This window comes from Tupaia chinensis, unplaced genomic scaffold (genome assembly GCF_000334495.1).
Source record: "Tupaia chinensis unplaced genomic scaffold, TupChi_1.0 Scaffold144276_1, whole genome shotgun sequence".
NCBI classification, from domain to species: Eukaryota; Metazoa; Chordata; class Mammalia; order Scandentia; family Tupaiidae; genus Tupaia; species Tupaia belangeri.
Genome location: NW_006204133.1, coordinates 1,636,570 through 1,658,781, shown reverse-complemented (window position 1 = coordinate 1,658,781; position 22,212 = coordinate 1,636,570). Strand labels below are relative to the sequence as shown.

The 22,212-nt window shown below is 41.8% G+C and overlaps 1 protein-coding gene and 1 pseudogene across 1 annotated transcript in view; one reads left to right on the top strand and one right to left on the bottom strand.

Annotated features, from left to right (window-relative positions):
- The window catches only part of TMEM131 (transmembrane protein 131), a gene marked incomplete at both ends in the record, with an annotated part of 163,962 nt that overhangs the window by 37,065 nt on the left and 104,685 nt on the right, over positions 1-22,212 (top strand).
- Positions 17,561-18,624, bottom strand: LOC106733639 (melanoma-associated antigen B5-like; annotated as a pseudogene).

Here is a 22,212-nt window from a genome sequence, read left to right as displayed (position 1 = left end):
GGCGCCCACACAGACAGACTCTCACACTCACATTCACACATGCACAGACACTTCCCACCACACATGCTCACACACACACACTCACTGCCATTTTCTCTGAAATCTATATCAACTATAATCTGAGATTTTATGTTTGTTTCTTTTTTTTATGTTTGTCATCATTTCTCTTCAACATACATAGAGGGATTATCAAGCAATACAGAAGAATACTCTAAATTGGCAGGGTAAATTTGGTCTTTATTACTTCTAGTTCATTTACTTTTCTACTCAGCTGTTAAATCATTATAGAGTTGAATTAAAGCAAATTCCTACATATTGTGACTCTATCTTATCTCTGATGTGTTTCATATATCCCCTCAATGAAATTACTATATCATTTGCTATTGTTACGAATTGCAGTGATCATGGAAATAGTCTCACAAAGCAGGTTTCACTCTAACATCATTTTTTAAAATAAAAATAATAAGATCACCATCTGCTATTCTGAAACAGTAGTAGCTTACAGAATTTCTGACTTTCTTAGTATATAAGCTAGATAAGTGAACTTCCACCCCCACAAAGGTAGTTTATACCTCATATCAGTGTTAGGTCATGATGTTTCAGATTTGTTATTCAGAAATGTTTTATTGAGAAATTCTAGTGTCAAGCGAAATAGTTAGAAATGACACTTAAACATTCAGGCCAAGACATCACGGAACATTATGTTTCAAACTCTCAGGGTAAGTAAATGTTTTAGTGCTCAATTGTATCTATACCAAATTCATTTTTCTCTAGTCCTTTGCCACTCTAGTTACAATGTGATTGTAATTTTTGTCTTCATATATTGTCTACGAAGTAGGTGTAGTGAATTAAGTATTTTTTATTATTCAAACCTATATCAAAAATCCAGGTGAACATATTAAAGTACATTGTTACCAGTTATGTTGAAATCAATTGTAACTTTAAGTGTATCCAGCATTTTCTGGTTTTGCATACCTTTGGACAGTATAAACACTTCCACTGATTCCCATCACACTGGGAGAAGGCTGGCCTTCTTCATTTTTAAACATTTTTTGGTTTCTTTAAAAAAAAAGGTAACACACATTCCTAATAGGATAGTACACCCTGCTTTAACTAAAGACATTTTCTCATGGCATATGCCAAGTGTCTGGTTAAGGTTGAAGACCTGCTGCTGACGCTGTCTCCTTCACTTACAGTATATCCCTGTACCGTGGGAGTTGCAGGCCCATACGATTTGAGCCACCAATGCTGGATTTCCATGAACAGTAAGTTGAACATTTTTGTACTGTAATTTCACATTTAGCTATTATATTTGTTTTACCTGCATTTGTCTTGCCTTTTTGCCTATGTTATCTATATGAGAAAGTGATGTGTTCAAGTCATCAGGAAAATATGATGTTGAGGGCAGTTTAATTCAGGAGTAAAATATCAAGAGTCTAAACTATATTAATTTTTAAAGTTTGAAAAATATCCACATGCTATAGTCTCTGGTTTGGAGGATATTATCCTCAGAAGCAGCAAAAACTTATAGGTTATCTTTTTTGGTTAATACTTCATTGCCATTTTATTATTTAAGATTTTTCCTATGGCTGTAGAAGGATATGCTGTTTGATGCATGTGCTGTTATAATGGAAACTTTTAAAATTTATTTATATATATTATTACTTTTAATTTGCTATAGGGCATGTGCATATGTGCTTACCAAAGAAAGCAAGAGAGGGAAAGTGAGAAAGCAAGCCACCAAGTCCAGGACTTGAACCGCAGTCAGCTACACGGGATTCCACACCTTAACTGCCATGCCACCTGCCGGCCCCATAATGGAAGCTTTTATACATCACCAGATAGTGTTATCACCAACACAGAATGGCAGACAACAGCAAATGCTGCACACAGATGTGGCTCAGCCCCAGAATTACTTCCTCAGAACACACTTACAGCTCACCTGTGTCTGGGTCTCAGATTTTGCATGTCCCAGGTGCTCAGGGAAAACAAATTGTCACCCTATTTGACTCCAGCTCAGTTTAGATGAGAAGAGTGTCTTAAGTGAGATGATATAACTACTAAAATAGTGTCACTCTGCTAAGTTAGAAGAAAAAAAGAATTTAAAAAGGGGTGGGAGGAAGTTACATACACAGCACCACTAATTGGAATCCAAAACTAACTAAAGTTTTGATTTTTTTATTTTTCATATACATGTATTTGGCAGTGTGTTTTAATCCTATCTGATAAGACTTGGTGTAATTTTATATCTTACTTTTTTCTCTTTAATGTATCTTAAGTGATTCTCTGCGTAATAAACTTGTCCTGAATAAGATTTTATGTGCGACATAGCGTGTCTGTGAGTTTGCTTTCTTCCAGATACAAAGACACACATGTATATATATATATATATATATATATGTTGGGGCATATGCATCGATTTGGGGTTTTTTTTGTGCTGTTGCTATATAAAGGGAATGTCTGTATTAAGGGTTGGCTTTTTTTTAATTCTTTTTTCTTCTGAGATAGATAAGTAAATAGGTAGATAATAGACCGTGTCCTGTAACTAGATTCCAAGAGTAAAATTACTGTCAAAGGGTGAAAATAATGTAAGGAATTGATGTACTTGGTTGCATTGCTTATTCCTCTATGAAATAGAGTTGTGCTTGTTTCACTGCCATGTCATCATGTCATTTAATTGTATTGGTACTTTTATATCTATTCTAATTCAGTAGGTTTAAAAGCTGTAATTTTAGGGACCAGCAGTTAGCGTAATGACTATGTCGCTGGGCTCCCATGTAGTTGACCGTGGATGCTTGTCCTTTATTTGTCCTTGTGCCAATTTCAGAGTTGATATTAGCCTCCTTAATTTGCAGATGAAGAAACCAAGACTTAGTTAATTAAATAGTTAAAAAGTGTATCTAAATGCCTAGTTGTCCTGGCACAAATGGGAAGTTACTGCTTTGTGGTCATACTGGGTTAAATGCTCTGCTATTGCAGTTTTGAAATTTGTAATTAATTTTGAATAAGCAGTGCCACCTTTCCATGCTACACTAGGCTCCACAATGCTATAACCAGTCTTTAGTGGACAGATAAGGTTGTGTTCTTTGGAAAAACGGTAGTCGGGACTAATGGACAGGCTTTTGGGGCACCACCAAACTACCAACTAGGTACAGCCATGACGATGGTCCCATAAAGGCTCAGATAGTATTTCCCAACCTCCCCAATTCTCCTCTCCATTAAAAACCTTAGGAGTCAGGAACTCAGATTTCTGCTACTCAGCAGCTCACTTTCTTGCTCTGTCTCTCTCTCTCTCTTTCTGGTGAGGGCCCACGCCCTATAGCAAAAAAAAAAAACAAAAAACAAAAAACTAAGAAAAAAACAACCCTGTAATTTTCTTTAATGCTGTTAACTGTTTTTACTATAATAAACACATTAAGTTTAAATACTTTATCATCTCAAACCTTGAATAATCAAATATATCATTTACAATTGTACAGAATCATAGTAGAGTAATTAGCACAAGAATTAAAAGATACCTGATTGTACAACTTTCCTGGAGATTATGTTTTTACAGATGTCTTGGATTTGGGGATGGGAGTGTAGAGAAATATGCATATTTCTTTTGCATTTCTATATGGAATTACTATTTGGAAGTAGTCATTATATAAGAAAAAATTACTTTCATGGTGTTAAGTTTTAAAAGACTGTGATGTTCAGATGGGAAATAAATCACTGTTTTGTCCTAATATGGTTTGAATGTGCCCCTCAAAGTTTATGTGTTGGAAACTTAATTCCTGTTGCAACAATGTTGAGAAATGGGACCTTTCAGAGGTGACAGGTCATGAGGGAATCTACCTTGATGAATGGATTAATACGATTATTGCGTTAGTAAGTCCATTATTTTTCGAGTAGGTTCTTTATAAAAACTAATTCAGCCCCCTTTTTGCTTCTCATTTAATTGCCCATTTAATGACACAGCAAAGAGGTCCTTATCAGATGCCAGCACCCTGATCTTAGACATCCCACCCTTTACCTCTGTGAGGATGTACTTACTTTTCTTTCTTGAGTAAAATTCTCTTTCGAGTATTTTTTTATTGCAGAGTAGATCAGAATGAACTCAATTCTAAGGCTGTGATATGAAGCAGTGTTTGTTACGTTTTGTCAAGATGTGTGGGGATGAAGGTAGAGGAGTTCAGTGCACAGTACCGAAACTTCTAGTCTACACAAGCTGGGTGGTGGCACAGAGTAAAACCTGATGCTCCAGGGTTTGCGTCTGGAGACTTCCTCAGTACCCAGACTCGCCTGTGCCTGTGATCCGGAACTGGCTAAAACCGGGGGGGATTGTGGCATCTAAACCCTGTTAGGAGTATTTGTGTGTGTGTGTGTGTGTGTGTGTGTGTGTGTATGCGTTTGTCTCATTCATGGAAGATACAAATAAATAAACTTAAAAAAAACTTTTAGTCTAAAATACTAGGTATTCTAACTTTGAAACCATAGCAGTAAATATTCTTGAGAGTTTTTTTAGATGTTATATACAATTTTTTCACTTTGTTTTTTAAAAAGAATTATCTGTTGAACTTTATTATTATTATTTTCAATTTGACCAGAGAGAGAGAGTGAGAGAGAAAGCAAACCATCTGGTCTAGGACTTTAACTGTGGTCAGCCATGTGAGAGTCCAGCGCTTTAACCACCATGCCACCTGCCAGCTTCCCATTATTTGTTTTTTTTTTTTTTTAATTTTTTTTTTTTTTTGGAGAGATTTTCACTGTAGGGCGCGTGCGCTCGCCAGACAGACAGAGAGAGACATAGAGACAGAAAGCGAGAAATCACCCCCCAGGGGGGATGGTCACGCCGCAATCCCTTCTCCTCCATTCTCCTCTCGGGATCTTGGGCACGCACGCACACGTGCCCGGCGTGAGTTTTAAGCCACCGGGTCCGGGACACGAACCGCGGTCGACTACGTGGGAGCCCAGCGACATAGCCATTACGCTAACTGCTGGTTCCCCCATTATTTGTTTTTTGAGAGAGTTTTATAAATTCTGTTTTGAGATGAAGATATTTTAAGGTATATAAAATACCTGAATTGGAACTTAAATTCTTATTTCAGATTATCTGTCCCTGAACTCAGTGGTCCCCAACTTTTCTAGTACCAGAGACTGGCCTCATGAATGATATCTCTCTACAGATAGGGAGGGGGTAGGAGGTCATAGGGGCAAGTCCTGGGATGATCCAAGTACCATGTCCACAGTGCACCCAATTACAATTTATAATGACGGGACCAGCAGATGGCGTAATGGTTACGTCGCTGAACTCCCATGTAGTCCCAGTCATGGTTCTAGTCCTGGACCTGGCGGTTTAAAACTCATTCCAGGCATGTGTGCATGCATGCCTAAAATCCTGAGAGAATGGAGAAGGGATTGTGGCATGGCCATCCCCCCTGGGGCAGGGGGTGATTTCTTGCTTTCTGTCTCTCTGGCAAGTACACATATCCTATAGCAAAAAAACTCTTATAAAAAATATCTATAATGAAACAAGCACAAAACAGGAAGATTAGTGCTTTAATCCTGCCATTGAACTGACAGAAGGCATAGCCCGGCGGCAATGCGAGCAGTGAGGAGCAGCTGCAAGCACATACAAAGCCTTGCTTGCTCACCAGCCACAGGTGGTGGGTGAGGTGCACCAGCAGGCCATGGACTGGCACCAGTCCACAGCCCAGGGATTGGGGACTCCCCTGCATTAACCCACTGAATAATGTCTCACCCTCAAACTAGGAGAAATTAGGATATGATCAAGCAGAACTCTGGACTGGTCATTTTAACTTTTTAAAAAATTTTATTTTATTATTGTTATTTTTTTTTTAATTTGCCATAGAGCATGTGGACTCACCAGAGAGAGGGAGAGAGGGGGGTATGGGGGAGAGAGAGAGAAAGCAAACCACCAGGTCTGGGACTTGAACTACTATTGGCTATGTTGGTCTTAACCACCACACCAGCAGGTGGTCCCAGTTATAACTGTTTTGGGATCATAGAGCTTTCTCTTTTTTTGTTGTTTGTTTTGCTTTTCGGAAAGATTTTTTTTATGTATGGCATGTGCACTTGCTGGAGAGACAGACAGAAAGCAAGAAATCACCCCCCTACACACACCCAGTGGGGATGGCCATGCCACAATCCCTTTTCCTCCCTCCATCTTTTGGGATTCTGGGCACGCACGCCCATGTGCCCGGTGTGAGTTTTAAGCCACCAGATCTGGGACTTGAACTGTGGTCAACTGCGTGAGAGTCCAGCCATGTAACCATTAGCTATTTGCCTTTTCTCTTTTATTTTTTTCTTAAAATTTTTCAAGAGGTTGCATGTACTCACTGAAGGAAGAAAGAGACAAAGTAAGAAAGTACCTCTTCCCCCAGTGGGGGATGATCATGCCACAATCCGTTTACCTGGTCTCCTCCTTTTGGGATTTTGGGCATGTGCACACATAAATCTGGCATGTTTTTCAAACGATGCAGCCAGGACTTGAATTATACTTTCAGTCAATTGGAATCCAGCTCCCTTATCCACCACACTATGGGCTGGGCCAGATCATGGATCACTTTAAGAAATGGAGGACTGCTTCCTTTTGGCTGGAACCGCCATCTTCCAGTAATTAACCAAAATGACGAACACAAAAGGAAAGAGGAGAGGCACCTGATCTATGTTCTCTAGGCCTTTTAGAAAACATGGAGTGGTTCCTGTGGCGACATATCCTGGACCTGGCGGTTTAAAACTCATTCCAGGCATGTGTGCATGCATGCCTAAAATCCTGAGAGAATGGAGAAGGGATTGTGAATCTACAAGGAAAGTGATACTGTAGACATCAAGGGAATGGGTACTGTTCAAAAAGGAATGCCCCACAAATGTTACCATGGCAAAACTGGAAGAGTCTACAGTGTTAACCAGCATGCTGTTGGCATTGTTGTGAACTAACAAGTTAAGGGCAAGATTCCTGCCAAGAGAATTAAAGTGCGAATTGAGCATATTAAGTATTCTAAGAGCAGAGACAGCTTCCTAAAACGTGTGAAGGAAAATGAACATAAGAAGGAAGCCAAAGAGAAAGGGACCTGGGTTCAACTAAAGCACCAGCCTGCTCCACCCAGAGAAGCACACTTTGTGAGAACCAATGGAAAGGAGCCTAAGCTTCTGGAACCTATTCCCTGTGAATTCATGGCATGATGGGTGTTAAAAATAAACTAATCTACGGTCTATTAAACAAAAAGAAAAAGAATGCCACCTGCCGGTGGCATAATGGTTATGTTGCTGGACTCATGTGACTGACCACAGTTTGAATCCTGGACCCGGCGGCTTGGAACTCAAACGAGGCGCATATGTGTGTGTGCCCAGAATCCTGAGGAGAATGGAAGAGAGGGCATTGCGGTGTGGCCATCTGCCCCGGGGGGTGGGGTGGGGTGATTTCTTGCTTTCTGTCTCTAGGAAGCACATGCACCCTATAGCAAAAGTCTTAATAAAAAAAAAAAAGATGGATAAAGCTGCAAATCTTTTTTTCTCTTTCTTACTCACTCTCTCTCTCACACACACAGAGTTGCATGTGCAAACAACATTTTGCTTGTAAGTTTAAGAGTTTTAATAGATATCCCCTCAAAGTGTTTATGTAGGTCCTTAAGGCTTAGTGAAGAATTCCTGGTCTAGATGCCTCAAATTGTTTCATCACCCCCATAAGACTTACAGAGGTTTTGTTCATTATACCAGCAATACATGTTCACTGTTCTAAACCTAGAAAATACTTACAAGGAGAAAGAAAAGAGTAAAAAATTACCAATAATCCAGCTACCCAGAAACATGGAATTTGAGCTTTTGTCCTTCCCATCCTTCCAAGACAGAAAAAGAGAAGAGATTCCCCCCGACTACCGAGGGTTTCACTGTCTCTCAATCCTCCTGGCTTAACCTCCAAACTAGCTCGGACCACAGGTGCATAGAACCACACCCAGCATGCTCAGTTGCCCCAGGAATTGTACCTGGGCCTCCCACGTGACCTCTAGTCTTACAAGCAGTGATGCTACCTGTGTATGTTTACATTTATTGAGTTACAAAAATGTAACCACAAACATACTGTTTCATAACATTCTTTTAAAACCCAATGCATCATGCATACTTCTTGCAATTATATCATATTTTTGTTATATTAATTTGTGATATTAAAGAACATGAAATTCCATGAGTATATTATTAGATTTGATCAGTTTGTTTATTTATTTTTTTTTGAGAGGTTTTTGCTATAGGGCGCGTGCGCTTGCCAAACAGACAGAGAGAGACATAGAGACAGAAAGCAAGAAATCACTCCCCAGAGGGGATGGTCACGCTACAATCCCTTCTCCTCCATTCTCCTCTTGGGATCTTGGGCACACACGCACACGCGCCCGGCGTGAGTTTTAAGCCACCGGGTCCGGGACGCGAACCACAGTCAACTACGTGGGAGTCCAGCGACATAGCCATTATGCTAACTGCTGGTTCCCAGTTTATTTATTGTTTTGAATTGTTTTAAACTTTTTGTTTTTGTAATCTGTTTTGAAAATAGCAACTTAAGTACACCCTGACTTATTTTCCAAGGAGGGAGTCCCAATGAAAGGATATCCAGAATGTTAAAATTTTTAGTTAACTTCTAGACTAGAGAATAATTTGGTGTCATGAATGAGGAGCAAGGGTTAGGAATAAGAGATTCTCTCTGTGACTGGAGGGCTAACCCTGAAGCATAGTGGTTAATCCCTGTGCATGGGGAGCCAGATCCCACATGGCTAACTGCACTTCAGATCCTGCTGGAGAAACTCGCTGGGTACATGTGCATGTATTCCCCAAATCCTGATGACAGAAATGGAGGAAGAAGGATCGTGGTGTGACTACGCCCCATTGTACTCTCTCGTGAGAACACATGGATTATGGCAATTAAAAAACAAAAACAAAGAACTATGACTAGAGAAGGAATAAATGGGGTTTCTTATAGAGACTGGTACTGGTCTTAGAAAACTGAAATGTCATGAACTGAGAGAAACTGTGCAAGATTTGTTGAAGATGTGTGAATGGACAGATGAATCCCAGCACAAACTAAGGGTCAAGAAATACATTGAAGAAAATTATTTAAAGTATAGGAAAAGAATACAGAAGTTAGACTATTCCTCAAAGTAGCAAATTTCCATGCTGCTCCAAGGTAGCATTAGAAATAAAAAGAAAACTGTTTACCATGGTCTGCATGTTTATGCTCCCCCGACAAATTCCTGTGTTGAAACCTAGTCCCCAGTGTGATAGTATTAGGAGGTGGAGCCTTTGGGCAGTGACTAGGTTATTAGGGCAAAGCTCTCATGAATGGGATTAGAGACGTCATAAAAGAATCTCGGTGGAGCTGCCTTCCACTTTATGAGGACACAGCTAAAAGTCACCATCTGTCAGCCAGTGGAGAGCCCTCACTAGAACCCAACTATGACCCTCATTGCAGACTACCCAGTCTCCTGAACTCTGAGGAACAAATGTCTTTTTGTACTACCATTATTTAAAACTTTCCTGTGTCTAGTCTGAGAACACTAAATGGAGTTTGTTTTATCTCATAAAGGTGGAAATTGACTTACAGAAAGGAAGAGTTGGGGCAGATGTGAACATGATCAATTAGAAAAACCAAACCAGTGAGAGATATTAAATGTGTGTGTATATGTGTGTGAACTTACTATAAGGAATTGGCTTGTATGATGATGTGAGCTGGCTAAGAAAGGCCAAAGTCTCAGGGGGCTGCCAGGCAGGAAGAGAAGATCATGAGTAGGCTTGAAACTGCAGGGACCAGACTAAGCTTGTTCACAGCCAGACCTTCAGGGACATCCCTGAGGAAGCAAGGAAAGGAATGGAAAGAGCTTGCAAGTCTAGGTGCTATCTTAGCTCAGATAAAACCTAAACTCATTGACAAGGCTTCCAAGTGATCAAAGCACTTACTCCTAGAATGATCTTCATTTGGATTCACTTAAAGTCAACTGATGAGGGACTTTAATTACACCCACAAAATTTTCCCAGCAGCACCTAGAACTAGTATTTGAATAACTGGGATAGGGTATGTGTGTGCTGCAAAACAGTTGTGTCATCTAGCTCTCAGGGTATCACTTTATAACTTACCCTAACCAGAAACTTGCTGGACAGGGAATTCTGGGGACTTTAGTTAGCCCTGCCTAGATGGCATCACAAAGCCACCATGTGGATTAATGAAGAGATTCCGAAGTTGAGAATTTTTGATGCTAGAAAAAATGGGAGGGAATATGGTTGAAAGAACTTGCTTAGCAAATTTAGAGCTAAGGTTCCTTTTTTTTTAAAATTTTTTTTTGTAAAGCAAAAATCAAGAACATGTGGATTCTGGGCAGCAGATAGCATAATGGTTACATCACTATATTCCAACATAATTGACCGCAGTTCAAATCCCAGACCCAGTGGCTTAAAACTCATTCCAGACACGTGTTCGTGTGTGCCCAAGATCCCAAGAGGAGAATGGAGAAGGAATTGTGGCATGGCCACCTCTCCTGGGGGGGTTATTCTAGGTTTTTTTTTGGGGGGGGGGAGAGGTTTTCGCTATAGGGTGCGTGCGCTTGCTGTACAGACAGGGAGAGACAGAGAGACAGAAAGCAAGAAATCACCCCCCAGGGATGATGGTCACGCCGCAATCCCTTCTCTGTTCTCCTCTCGGGATCTTGGGCACGCACGCACACGCGCCTGGTGTGAGTTTTAAGCCACCGGGTTGGGGACGCAAACTGCGGTTGACTACGTGGGAGTCCAGCAACATAGCCATTATGCTAACTGCTGGTTCCTGATTTCTCGCTTTCTATTACTCTATCTCTCTCTGTCTCTCTGGTGAGCACACACATGCTATAGCAAAAAATCTCTCTCTTAAAAAAAAAAAGAAAAAAATTACAGAACATGTTATTTATTTTTCCAACAGAACTTCACATTCTTTTTGTCTGTTAAACATTTCTTCACTTTGCCCCTCTCAAGCTGAGTTTTGTTTTTTTTTTTAATGAAACTTAAAAATAGTTTCAGGAGAAAAAAATGAACGTGTGCATTTTCTTTTTTATAGAGAGATTTTTGCTTTAGGACTAGTGCGTTTGCTGGGGAGACAGAGAAATCATCCCCTGGGGGGATGGCCATGCCGTAATCCCGCCTCCTCCTTTATCCTCTTGGGATCTTGGGCACATGCACCCGCGTGCACACACACACGCCCAGGATGAGTTTTTAAGCTGCTTAATCTGGGACTTGAACAACTGTCAACTATGAGGGAGTCCAGCGACATAACCATTATGCCATCTGCTGGTCCCAACATTTTCAATGCAGGAAATGGATCATTATTGGCTTTAGGAGGTACTGATTAGGGAAGAAAGTCAAATGTTTTAGGATATATCTTTTTAAAGTTATTGTATGTCTCTTTTTTTTTCCTATTCTTGGAATTATAAAATTCTTAGTTGATTTAACTTTTTGCCTACATGAACTGGTTTTGTTTCTGACTCTCAAAATCCTCTTTTTTTTTTTTTTTTGAGGTTTTTGCTATAGGGCGTGTACACTCTCCAGAAAGACAGAGAGAGACAGAAAGGGAGAAGTCACCCCCCAGGGGGGATGGCCACACTGCAATCCCTTCTCCTCCATTCTCCTCTCAAGATCTTGGGCACGAACATGCACCTAGAATGAGTTTAAACCCCCAGGTCCAGGACTCAAACCGTGGTTGACTACATGGGAGTCCAGCAATATAGCCATTATGCCAAATGCTAGTCCCATCAAAATCCCCAGTTTTAAGTCAAAAAAAAAAAGTCAGATTTGAATTCTAAAGTATTGGGTGTCTCCTCTTTATGCCCATTACCTATTTACTCTCCCTCCCCCCCCCTTTTTTTTAAACTATAGCTTCATTTTTTTTGTTTGTTTTTGTCTTGTTTCGTTTTTTCAGTTATTTGGCCCTTAGAAGTGACCTTGTCCCTAATTCAGGAGTAAATTCTGATTCTTGTAAGTCAGTTGTAATGATCCCATCCTTCTCCTCTGGGATCAGTGCAAGCATCTATCCCCCAGTTCTGCCCAGTAGCATGAGGGCTGTTCTACTGACGGATTTCTGAGAGGGACTTTTTTTTTTCTCCCATTGTAGAAAGAGACGCAAGAAAGAAACACACCTCTTCTGTGCTAGATACCATCTGAATGTGATGCCTGGGGTACTATGGCAACCATCTTGCAATCAGTGAGACACATTAGTCTGTGGATAAAGCTGGGGCAGTTTTTCTAAGAGAACAGAAAATGGAAAGAACTTGCATATTCGATAGTATTGTTGAACTGCTGGATTAAACCCTAGAACTTCCCTACCTGAGGTCTTTTCTTGTGACGCTTCCTGGTCTTTTTCCTTGGTCTCTCGTAGAGAACCTGGCACTCTCACTTCTTCCTCCCCCCGAGATCTTCTGTGCCTCTAACCTCTGAGCCATTCTCATGTTTCCCTGCTATGTCTGAGACCATTCTTTCTTAGTCTCTTTCAAGGGCTTCTATTCTTCTGCCTGTCCTCTGCTTGCTTCTCTTCCCTCACCCCATTTCAGCCAACTCTGTACCTTCTCAGTGGGTGATCTCGTCTGTGTCTTTGGCATATGCCCGTGCTTTCCCAGTCTGTGTCCCCTTCCTCATCTGCCCCCGATCACTCACCTTGAGTTCCCAGCACATCTTTAATGCAGCGTGTCCTACCATGTTCCTGTATCTCAGGCCTCTGAAGGGCACCGCAGAGTCACCACGAGTAGAACCCGGAGACTTTCTGAATTCCTCCTTCCTCCCAAGCACTTCCATCCCTTCCCCATCGGACCATTATCAGTTTTTCATGTCTGTTCTTCTCAGTCCTACCGCTTACCTTTCTCCTCTTAATTCAGGCCCTCACCTTTTCTCACCTAGACTGTTTCCACATGCCTGCCATTTTCTGATTTACGATCTGGGCCATCACCAGAGAAATCTTTTTAATAGCAAAATCTGATGATATTTTCCTCGCCTCTCACCCCAAAAATCCTTTCATGTTTTCCCACTGCCTCCAGGATAAATGCTAAATTTCTTACACAGAATCTGTTCTTTACCTCCCTTATATGCCCTCTACTTCTGTGGAGAAGGAGTACCATTTCCCGGAGTCACGGTGATACTGTAAGGTCTGGCCATGAATGGCTTTCAGTCTTTCTTTCTGATCCGTGCTATAGTTGCTTGGTTGCAGTGACAGAAATCTGACCGAAGCTACTTGAGGCAAAAAATGCTTAGGTCAGGTATCTACCTCTCCAGGGAGACGAAGAGGACACCTGGCAGTGGGCGTGTCTTTCTGATGCCATCCATCCTGTGTTCATCAGGAATGCATCCAGAGAAAGAGGAGTTGTATAGAGAGAGAGCCCGTAGTTGAAGTCCATAATAGACCTCCTTGGCCTGTTGAGTCTCTGGTGACCAGTGCTGTAGAGTATTGCCCTCCTGTGTAAAGCCAGCCCTCCCAGCCTCTGCTAGGCAGAGTAGAAACTGTCGTCCCTCTGCTTCCATAGTGTTATATTAACCCCACGGAGGTGGGCTGCACCTCCACCCAATGCCTGGTCCAGACATCAAGACTGATGACATCACATGTGCACAAAGGTGTGAAAAGATTTATTAATACTCACAAAATGAAGATTTCTGGGGTCCTAAGCAGGTCTGGAAAGTGACTGGAGAAGGCAAAGAAAGGAGATCAGCTTGACTTTACTATGATTACAAGGTGAGGCTGGGCTGGGCTTGCTGGTTTGAACTCCTTACTAGCTCCAAAATAGAGTGTATGGACTTTTCTTTTTCATTTGCCCGGATGTAGGGTATAAGCCACAGAGATGTCCTTGGGGGCTTAAAAGCTGCCAGCAATCAGACATCAAAAATAAAGTTAGAAGGGGGACCAGCAGTTAGCGTAATGGCTATGTCACTGGACTCCCATGTAGTCAACCGCAGTTCAGGTCCCGACCCAGTGGCTTAATCTCGCGCTGGGCGCGTGTGCGTGAGTGCCCAAGATCCTGAGAGGAGAATGGAGGAGAGGGGATTGCGGTGTGGCCATCCCCCCTGGGGGGTGATTTCTCGCTTTCTGTCTCTCTCTGTCTGGCTGGGGAACCCACGCCCCCTATAGCAAAAAAAAAAAAAAAAAAAAGTCCAAAAAAATAAAAATAAAGTTAGAAGGAACAGCAGTTGGCATAATGGCTATGTTGCTGGATTCCAATGTAGTAGTCGACTGCAGTTCGAGTCCCAGACCAGGTGGCTGAAACTCACACCAGGCGTATATATGTATGTGCCCAAGATCCTGAGAGGGGAATGGAGGAGAAGGGATTGGAGCGTGGCCATCCCCCCCTGGGGGGTGATTTCTTGCTTTCTGTCTCTCTGTCTCTCTGACGAGCGCACGCACCCTATAGCAAAAACCTCTCCGATAATAATAACAATAACAATAAAGTTAGTTTTTTTTATTGAACATGACATCTTAAGAGTTTCAGGACCTTAGTCTCTCTCTGGTGAACGCCTGAGCCCTATAGCAAATTTTAAAATAATCATAATTAAAATTAATTAATTCTTTTGTAAAAAGTATTTTTGTTTTCATAGCAACTCCATTTTTCAAACATTAATTGCAGAGTATAAAAGATGCTTTGGGTAGAAACTTAATTTACTTGATTTCTTGGTTTATATAACAGTTAAAAGCACAAAATCCTGATTTCAAATCTGAAGTTTAAAGTGTGTATTTAATGCCTTTTTAAAAATGGACATTGAATGGGCAGTTGCTAGAAATGGAACTCTTTATAGTCAGAATAAATTCAATCTATGAAAGGCAGTTCTCCCTAATGACTTTTTGGTATTTCGAGAAAGTCACTGGACCGGCAGATGGCGGAATGGTTATGTTGACCGCAGTTTGCGTCACAGACCTGGTGGCTTAAAACTCAAGCCAGGCATGCATGCGTGAGTGCCCAAAATCCTAAGAGGAAAATGGAGGAGAAGGGATTGTGGCATGGCCATCCCCCCCACCGCCACCAAGGGCAATTTCTCACTTTCTTTTTCTCTTTCTCTGTCTTTCCAGCAAATGCATATGCCCTATAACAAAAATCTCTTTTTTTTTTTTTGGAAAGGTTTTTGCTATAGGGCGCGTGCACTCGCCAGAAAGACACAGAGAGAGACAGAAAGCAAGAAATCACTCCCCAGGGGGGATGGCCATGCCGCAATCCCTTCTTTTCCAGTCTCCTCTTGGGATCTTGAGCACGCACGCACACGCACCCGGCATGAGTTTTAAGCCACCGGGTCCGGGACGCGAACTGCCGTTGACTACATGGGAGTCCAGCGACATAGCCATTACGCTAACTGCTGGTCTCACAAAAATCTCTCTTAAAAAAAGGAAAAAGAAAATCAAGTAGTCTATCCTTTCTAAAGGAATCTTTGGTGCCGCTTAGCTTTTTAGTTCTGTTTGATCTTGCCATGAGAAATTTTCCATCAACAACCCAGCTCAGCTTTCAATCTAAAATGTGTTTGGAAGGATAGTAGGATTTTGTGGTATAAAGTGGTGCATATTGATTTGGTTCAAGTTCCTGCCAAAAGCTGTGTTTAACAGAGTGCTGTGCTCATTCATAAGGTTGGTTTCAGAGCAGTTGCTAAGCCGTTTCCTCAGCTGTTTCCTGGCATTGCTGTGTCATCTTTTGATGACTTAGGAAACTTGCCATTGACCACAAAATTGTAGCTTAGTTTCTAGGCTAGTCTCTAATTCAGAACTGATTCTTCCTAATTCTTTCGAGCCTTAGACTTTTCTAAAGTGCAGACGTTAGTCGGTCATTCTGCAGCAGCACAGAGAACAGCTGTATGCTTGCTTCAGCTTGACTTGTCTATAAATACTTCACCCTGTCCCCTTTGGCCCTACTTCTGTCTTTGGAGCAACCATTAATGGAAACAAACAGGACTAGCACTGGCAGGCATTCAGATAGATACCTTTCTTTTATTTTAAAATTTTACCTGTCTAGCCAAGCAGTCAGTGTGCTACGTGTGGTAGGAAAAATTCTAAGATGATCCATAAAATTTCTGACCTCTCATGTACACACCTTCTATTATTCTATGAAATGCTAGTCTAGGTGTTGCTGTAAAGGATTTTCAAAGTGTACTTAAGGTCCTAAATCAGTTGACCTTTATAATAAGGAGATTATTTGAGTGGGCCCGACCTAATCCATGAGACCTTCAATTCAGGTCGTAGTGATCAGAAACAGAAATGTCAGAGATTGGAAGCACAAGGAGCATTTGATGAAAGGGAGTGTCTTTGTGTTAGCTTGGAAGTGGAGGTGTCGTATTGCAAGGCCGAGGGCTTTCTGAATTTTGATACTGACCTGAATGAACCTAGAAGAGGACTGTGAGTTTCACATGAGAATGCAGCCTGCTGACACCATGATTTCCACCTTGTGAGACTCTGAGCAGGTAAACCAGCCATTCTTACAGAATTGTAAGAGAATGGATTGGTGTTGCTGTACACCTCAGAGCTTGTGGTAATTGATTGCAGAGCATAGAAAATTAATGCATTGCATATTTACAAGTAAGCATGTACTGTCACTGTTCAGACTCTGCTCACATCACCAAGGGCAGGAGGGAGGGCTAGGGCAGGTTGTTCATAACACTCTAAACAGAGACATCTGAGGAGTGCTCCCTCTGCTTCCTGTCGTGTAGACTACCCAGAGCTAGAGGAAACCCACTTTTACTTAAGCATGCATGACTAGGATAGTCTATTGACGCCCTTCCTGACACTTTCCCTCTGTTCTTGATACTCCAAACTTCATTGAATATCATAAATAAATGACCCTTCTCCTCTGAGCAAGGGTTTATTTCTATAGGGTGTGGCCCAGGGGTTGTCCTCTTTGATCCGTAAGAAGAGACCAGCTTTGCAGCATTGCAAATCAGCAGTCTGGGCCACTCCCTGCTTCCAGGCTCCTAGAACCTGAGGCTTGTCTCCTTACCCTAGAGTCCTCTCCTGCAACAGGCTGTATTCTCTGTTTGGACAGATTGTGCTCTAGTATATAGACATCTCTAAGGAATCCACTAAAAACAAAAACAAACTATTGGAATTAATAAATTCATCAGGGTTATAGGATGCAAGATCAATATGTAAAATAGATTATATTTTTATATGCTAGCAATGAACAATCTTAAAATTTAGAAAAAAGTTCTACCATAAGACGTATACTAAAAACTAATAAATTTTCAGAAAGAAATTAGATAACTTCCTATGTTCATGGATTGGAAGACACAAAAATGGCAGTACTCTAAATTGATCTTCAAGAGGAGACAAAAGTTGAAGGACTCATATGTCCCAATTTTACAAATTTTCTTTTTTTTCTAATTTATTCAGATTTAGTTTTTCCTTCTTTCTTGAATAAGCAATAACAATAAGGTACAGATAATTAGTCTTAAAAATGACTAAAAGCAATCTTGAAAAAGACTAAAAGGGATGCCTTACAAACAAAATTGAACATGTTTTAGCTTCTTTTGTTTTTCTTTTTGCATTTCTCTCTCTCTTTTTTTTAAATTGTATTAACTCTCTTAATGTACCATGGGATCCTTATCTGCATAATAAACCCTCAGACTTCAATAACTGGTGGAAGAATATGCTGGACATTTGACCCTGGCCTTGGAAACTACACTTTTGGCAGTAGTGCCAGGGTTCACTGCATTTCTGGCTTGGCCTCTCTCTTCCTCATCTTGCAAAGCTTCTTCATACTGGGAGGGGAAGTAACTAGGGGCAGTACCATGGATCTTGGCAAAAAAACTCCAGGACTTTCATGTTGCTGGTTTCTTCATGGGCTCTAGGGTCCCCCAGGAATTCATGGCATGCAGGATCACTGTTGGGGACTTGTTGATACACCAGATACGTGAGCCTAACCAAATCTTGAGTGATGAGCTTCCTGGGCTCTCCATAGATGAAGTACTTCCTCCCAGCATATCCATTCATCATATTTAAAAATTCCCAGATGTCTTCCTCACTAGCACAGTTGCCCCTCATGAAGATCATACCTAGGATATTCATCAGGAGGCCAGTCTTCGGTAATCCCCTGCCAGCACGCACCCTCCCATTGTTGGGGAGTTTCAGCTTGCTGACAAAGTCATATAAGTGACTGGTTGATCTACTTCTTTCACTTCAACTGCAAAGGTTTCTTTAATGTGCTGAGAGGCTTCCTTGAAGATCTCAGCAAACCAGTCTTTGTACTTTTGGTTGATAACCTTCAACATGTCTTCCTTCTTAATGCGCTGTTTCATTTTATACTTATAGAGCAGGAACTGCTCGAACAACAGAGCCTTTCTATTCAGAAGGCCTCTGCATGAGTTCTCAATGGAGTGTCGGGTCTCAGTGGTACTTTTCTGTTTCTCATATTGACTGTTGGAAGCTTTAGGAGCTTTAGTGGAAGAAGTGCCCACAGCAGCAGTGGTAGTGGCTGGGGTTTTCTGAGGCTCCTCGCATGGGCTACCTGACCCAGCTCCTCGCAGGGCCTCCCTGACCCAGCAGCAGGTAGGCTCTGAGTAACACCTCCACAAAGAGAAGAGGAGGAGGTGGTGGGCTCTTCCACTGGTGCTGAAATGGCCTGAGCATCCCTGGAGCCCTGAGTCTCACCTCTGGCCTGGCGACATCTTTCCTGAGCATGCAGCTTACTCTTCTGACCATGAGGCATGATGACTCAGATTAGTGACAGTGAGAAAGATTGTGGGTTAGACAAGTGGTGTTGTAGGCACCTTGATTCTTGCTAAAAAGTCTGGGCCTCCTTGCTCTATTGTGCTGAGGCTGTTGACCTGCAAAGGTAGCAACCTCCACACATTTTCTACATAGTTGCAGTAGGAAGACTCAGTGATACAGTGGTCTTCCCTTATCTGCAGGGTATATATTCCAAGATCCCGAGTGGATACCTGAAACCCTACCTGGTACCAAACCTGTATGCGTATATACACACACACACACACACACACACACACACACACACAGTTTGATCTGATAACTGAAATGGCTCCTAAGTAACTAACAGACAGGAAGCATAGACAGTGTGGATGTGCTGGACAGAACAGTGATTCATATCCCGGGCAGATCAGAGCAGGATAGCGCAGTGTTTCATCATGCTTTTCAGGATGGCATGCAATTTAAAACTTTGAAATTATTTACTTCTGTAGCTTTTCATTTCATAGTTTTGGGCCACAGGTAACTGAAACCACAGAAAGCAAAACTGGATAAAGGAGGATTACTGTACTGCCATAAGGATAAATATATAGGTAAATGTGAAGTAATTTAGAGTCCAGAAATAGACCTTTTCGTTTGTCGCTAGTTGATTTTGACAGTGGTACCAAAACAACAAAAAGGAATCATCTTTACAGTAAGTTCAGAAAGCATCGAGAGCTAAATATTTCTTAGAGCTAAAAGTAAATGTAGTGGAGCTACACCGTGAAGCCATTAGATGAAAATATGGGAGTATGTCTTCATTACCTTGCATTAGGCAGTTTTAGTTATGAATCCGAAAAGCACAAGCAACGAAAGACAAAATATATAAATCGGACTGCATAAAAATGAAGTTTTGGGGATCGAAATGATACCATCAGTAAAGTGAAAAGACAGCCCACAGAATCAAAGGGAAATATTTGTAAATCCTTGAGCTCAGCCAGTCATGTGATGTGTGGCCAAGTCTACAGTGAATGAATTGAGGACGTCTAATCCTCTCACAGGTGCCGTTAAACTGGGCACGGCATCTGTCTTTCACAGCACTGTAGTACCTAGTTGTGCTCCTCGGGTAATGTTATTTTGATATGTAAACTTAAGAGCCACTGTCTTGGAGTGCGTGTTGAGTAAGGGCTGATGAGGTCTGGTCTTTGTGACTTCTTGTGACTCTAAGAAGGGAGATGATCCTCAAGTTAGAGAGCCCCAGTTCTACACATACACATAACCACTGTTGATTCTGTGTCACCCTCTGTCAGACAATGCTCAGATAAACATTATTGGACAGAAATGTCTTTCTAAATTTTAAGCCTCTAGCTCTATTACCAGAAAACAGTTAGAGGAGACCTTGCATACCTGCTCCTGATCACCAGCTTTTTACCCCTGCAAACCAATTTTTTCACTATTCTAGGTTAAAGGATCAGGCTCCGATGTGTCCCAAGGCATACTGGAAATGAAATGGAGAATAATGGAGTGAAAGCCGCCTTCCACAGTAGCGTTTCACTGTCAGCTTGGGCTGCTATTTGCCCCTTACTTCTTCTATCTGCCAGTTTAGCCCCTTACTTCTTCTATCTGCCAGTTTAAGGCAGCCTTCAGTTCCCCTATGGGATTTCTGTTTTTTGTTTTGTTTTTGGTTTTTCAGTAAGAGATATTTTTGCTATAAGGTGTGTATGCTCATTGGAGAGACAGAGACAGACAGACAGAAGTGAGAAATCAACACCCCCCCTTGGGGGATGGCCACACGGCAGTCCCTTCTCCTCCATTCTCCTCTCAGGATTTTGGGCACGCACGCACATGCTCCTGACATAAGTTTGAAGCCACCAGGTCCAGGACTTGAACAGCGGTTGACTACTGGGAGTGCAGCAATGTAACTATTACACCATCAGCTGGACCCTCTCACTGTTGTTTTGACCTCCTCTTAGAATCAGCACCTCCCTCTAACTTCTACTTTTTTCCAGCATTGCCATGGGAGGGATGTGCAGGGAAAACCATCTTGTACTAATTCACATTTTCAAATGAACTTAAGCCCTTAACTAATTTTATTTCATTTTTTAAAGAGGTTTTTGCCATAGGCATGTGTGCTCACCAGAGTGAGGAAGAGAGAGATGAGAGGGAAAGTGAGAACACACCCCCTCCCCAGGGAGATGGCCACACCACAATCCCTTCTCCTTCATTCTCCTCCCAAGATCTTAGACACGCATGCACATGTGCCTGGCATGAGCCACCAGGTTCAGGACCTGAACTGCAGTTGGTCATGTGGGAGTGCAATGATATAACTACTGTGTCATCTGCTGGCCCCCTCATTTTCTTAAGCTAGTAGAAATTATCAGCTGTATAATGTTTATAAACTTTCTTAAGGTCATTAATGAGAGACAGTAACAGAATTAAAGAAAAGGTAAGGGTAAAACTGCTTGAAAGACGAAAGACTTTCCCCAGATGTAAAACACAATTCTGGCTCTGGACTTTTAACTGCTGGGAATTTGAAGATGATGCATGAACCTTGAAGCTGAAATACAAAAGATACAAAATTTCAAAAATGTGGACCAAAATGGTTGTAGGAGGACCTTAGATGGTTATATTTAAATTGGAAAATGAGAGCTTAGATTGGTGTGGGATTAGAAGAAAAACACAGAGCAAACAGATTGGCAGAGGCCTGGGGTGATGCACGTGCAACGATCAAGACTCCAGTGGAAGGCTAGGATTGTGAAAACTTGTTTGGGTTGGGTGATGTCAGATTAGGGAGGGCCTTAATAACTGGCAAGCGTGTGTGGGGAGGGAAGCAAGCAGGCCTGTACCTGCCGACTCTATTTTGCCTGGTGCTGGGCTGGCCAGTGTGGGGATTCACAGCAAGTCAGCAATGTAACCTTCATCCCTGAGGTGCCGATGCTCTTGTAGAAGTAAGACAAATGGCAATAAAATGATTAGAGATCACTAAGAAAATACGTAATCTGTATGCAGAATTCTGATGCCATGGACGTTAGGAAGCCCACATAGTAAGTGGACTACATAATAAGGTTCCATGTTTACAGCAGTCTATACCCTGGGTGTCAAGGAGAATGTTAAAATGGGTCTTTGGATTTCAGACCTTTGAGTGTGTGTGTGTTCCATTGAGAGGAGGCAGCTTAGTACTAAAGGTTAGAACATGGATTACACCAGTGGCTTAGATTCAAATCCAGGTTCCAGATAAGACTTTGGGCTAATTTACCTTCCCACACGTCAGTATTCTCAGCTATAAAATGGAGGTAGTTGAAACTCCTAACTCAGAAGATTTTCTCACAAGACTTTGACAGTTTCTGTCTGAAATCTAAGAGTGCGTGGCAGTGGAATTTGGAAAAAAAAAAGGACATGATTCACAGTTCTGAAGGAGGCGGGATATTACAGAAAGGAAAGGCTCTGGGGGCCAGCAGATGGTATAGCAGTTACATTGCTGGACTCACACATGGCCAACCATGATTTGAATCCCAGACCCAGTGGCTTGAAAATCACGCCAGGTGTGTGTGTGTGTGTGTGTGTGTGTGTGT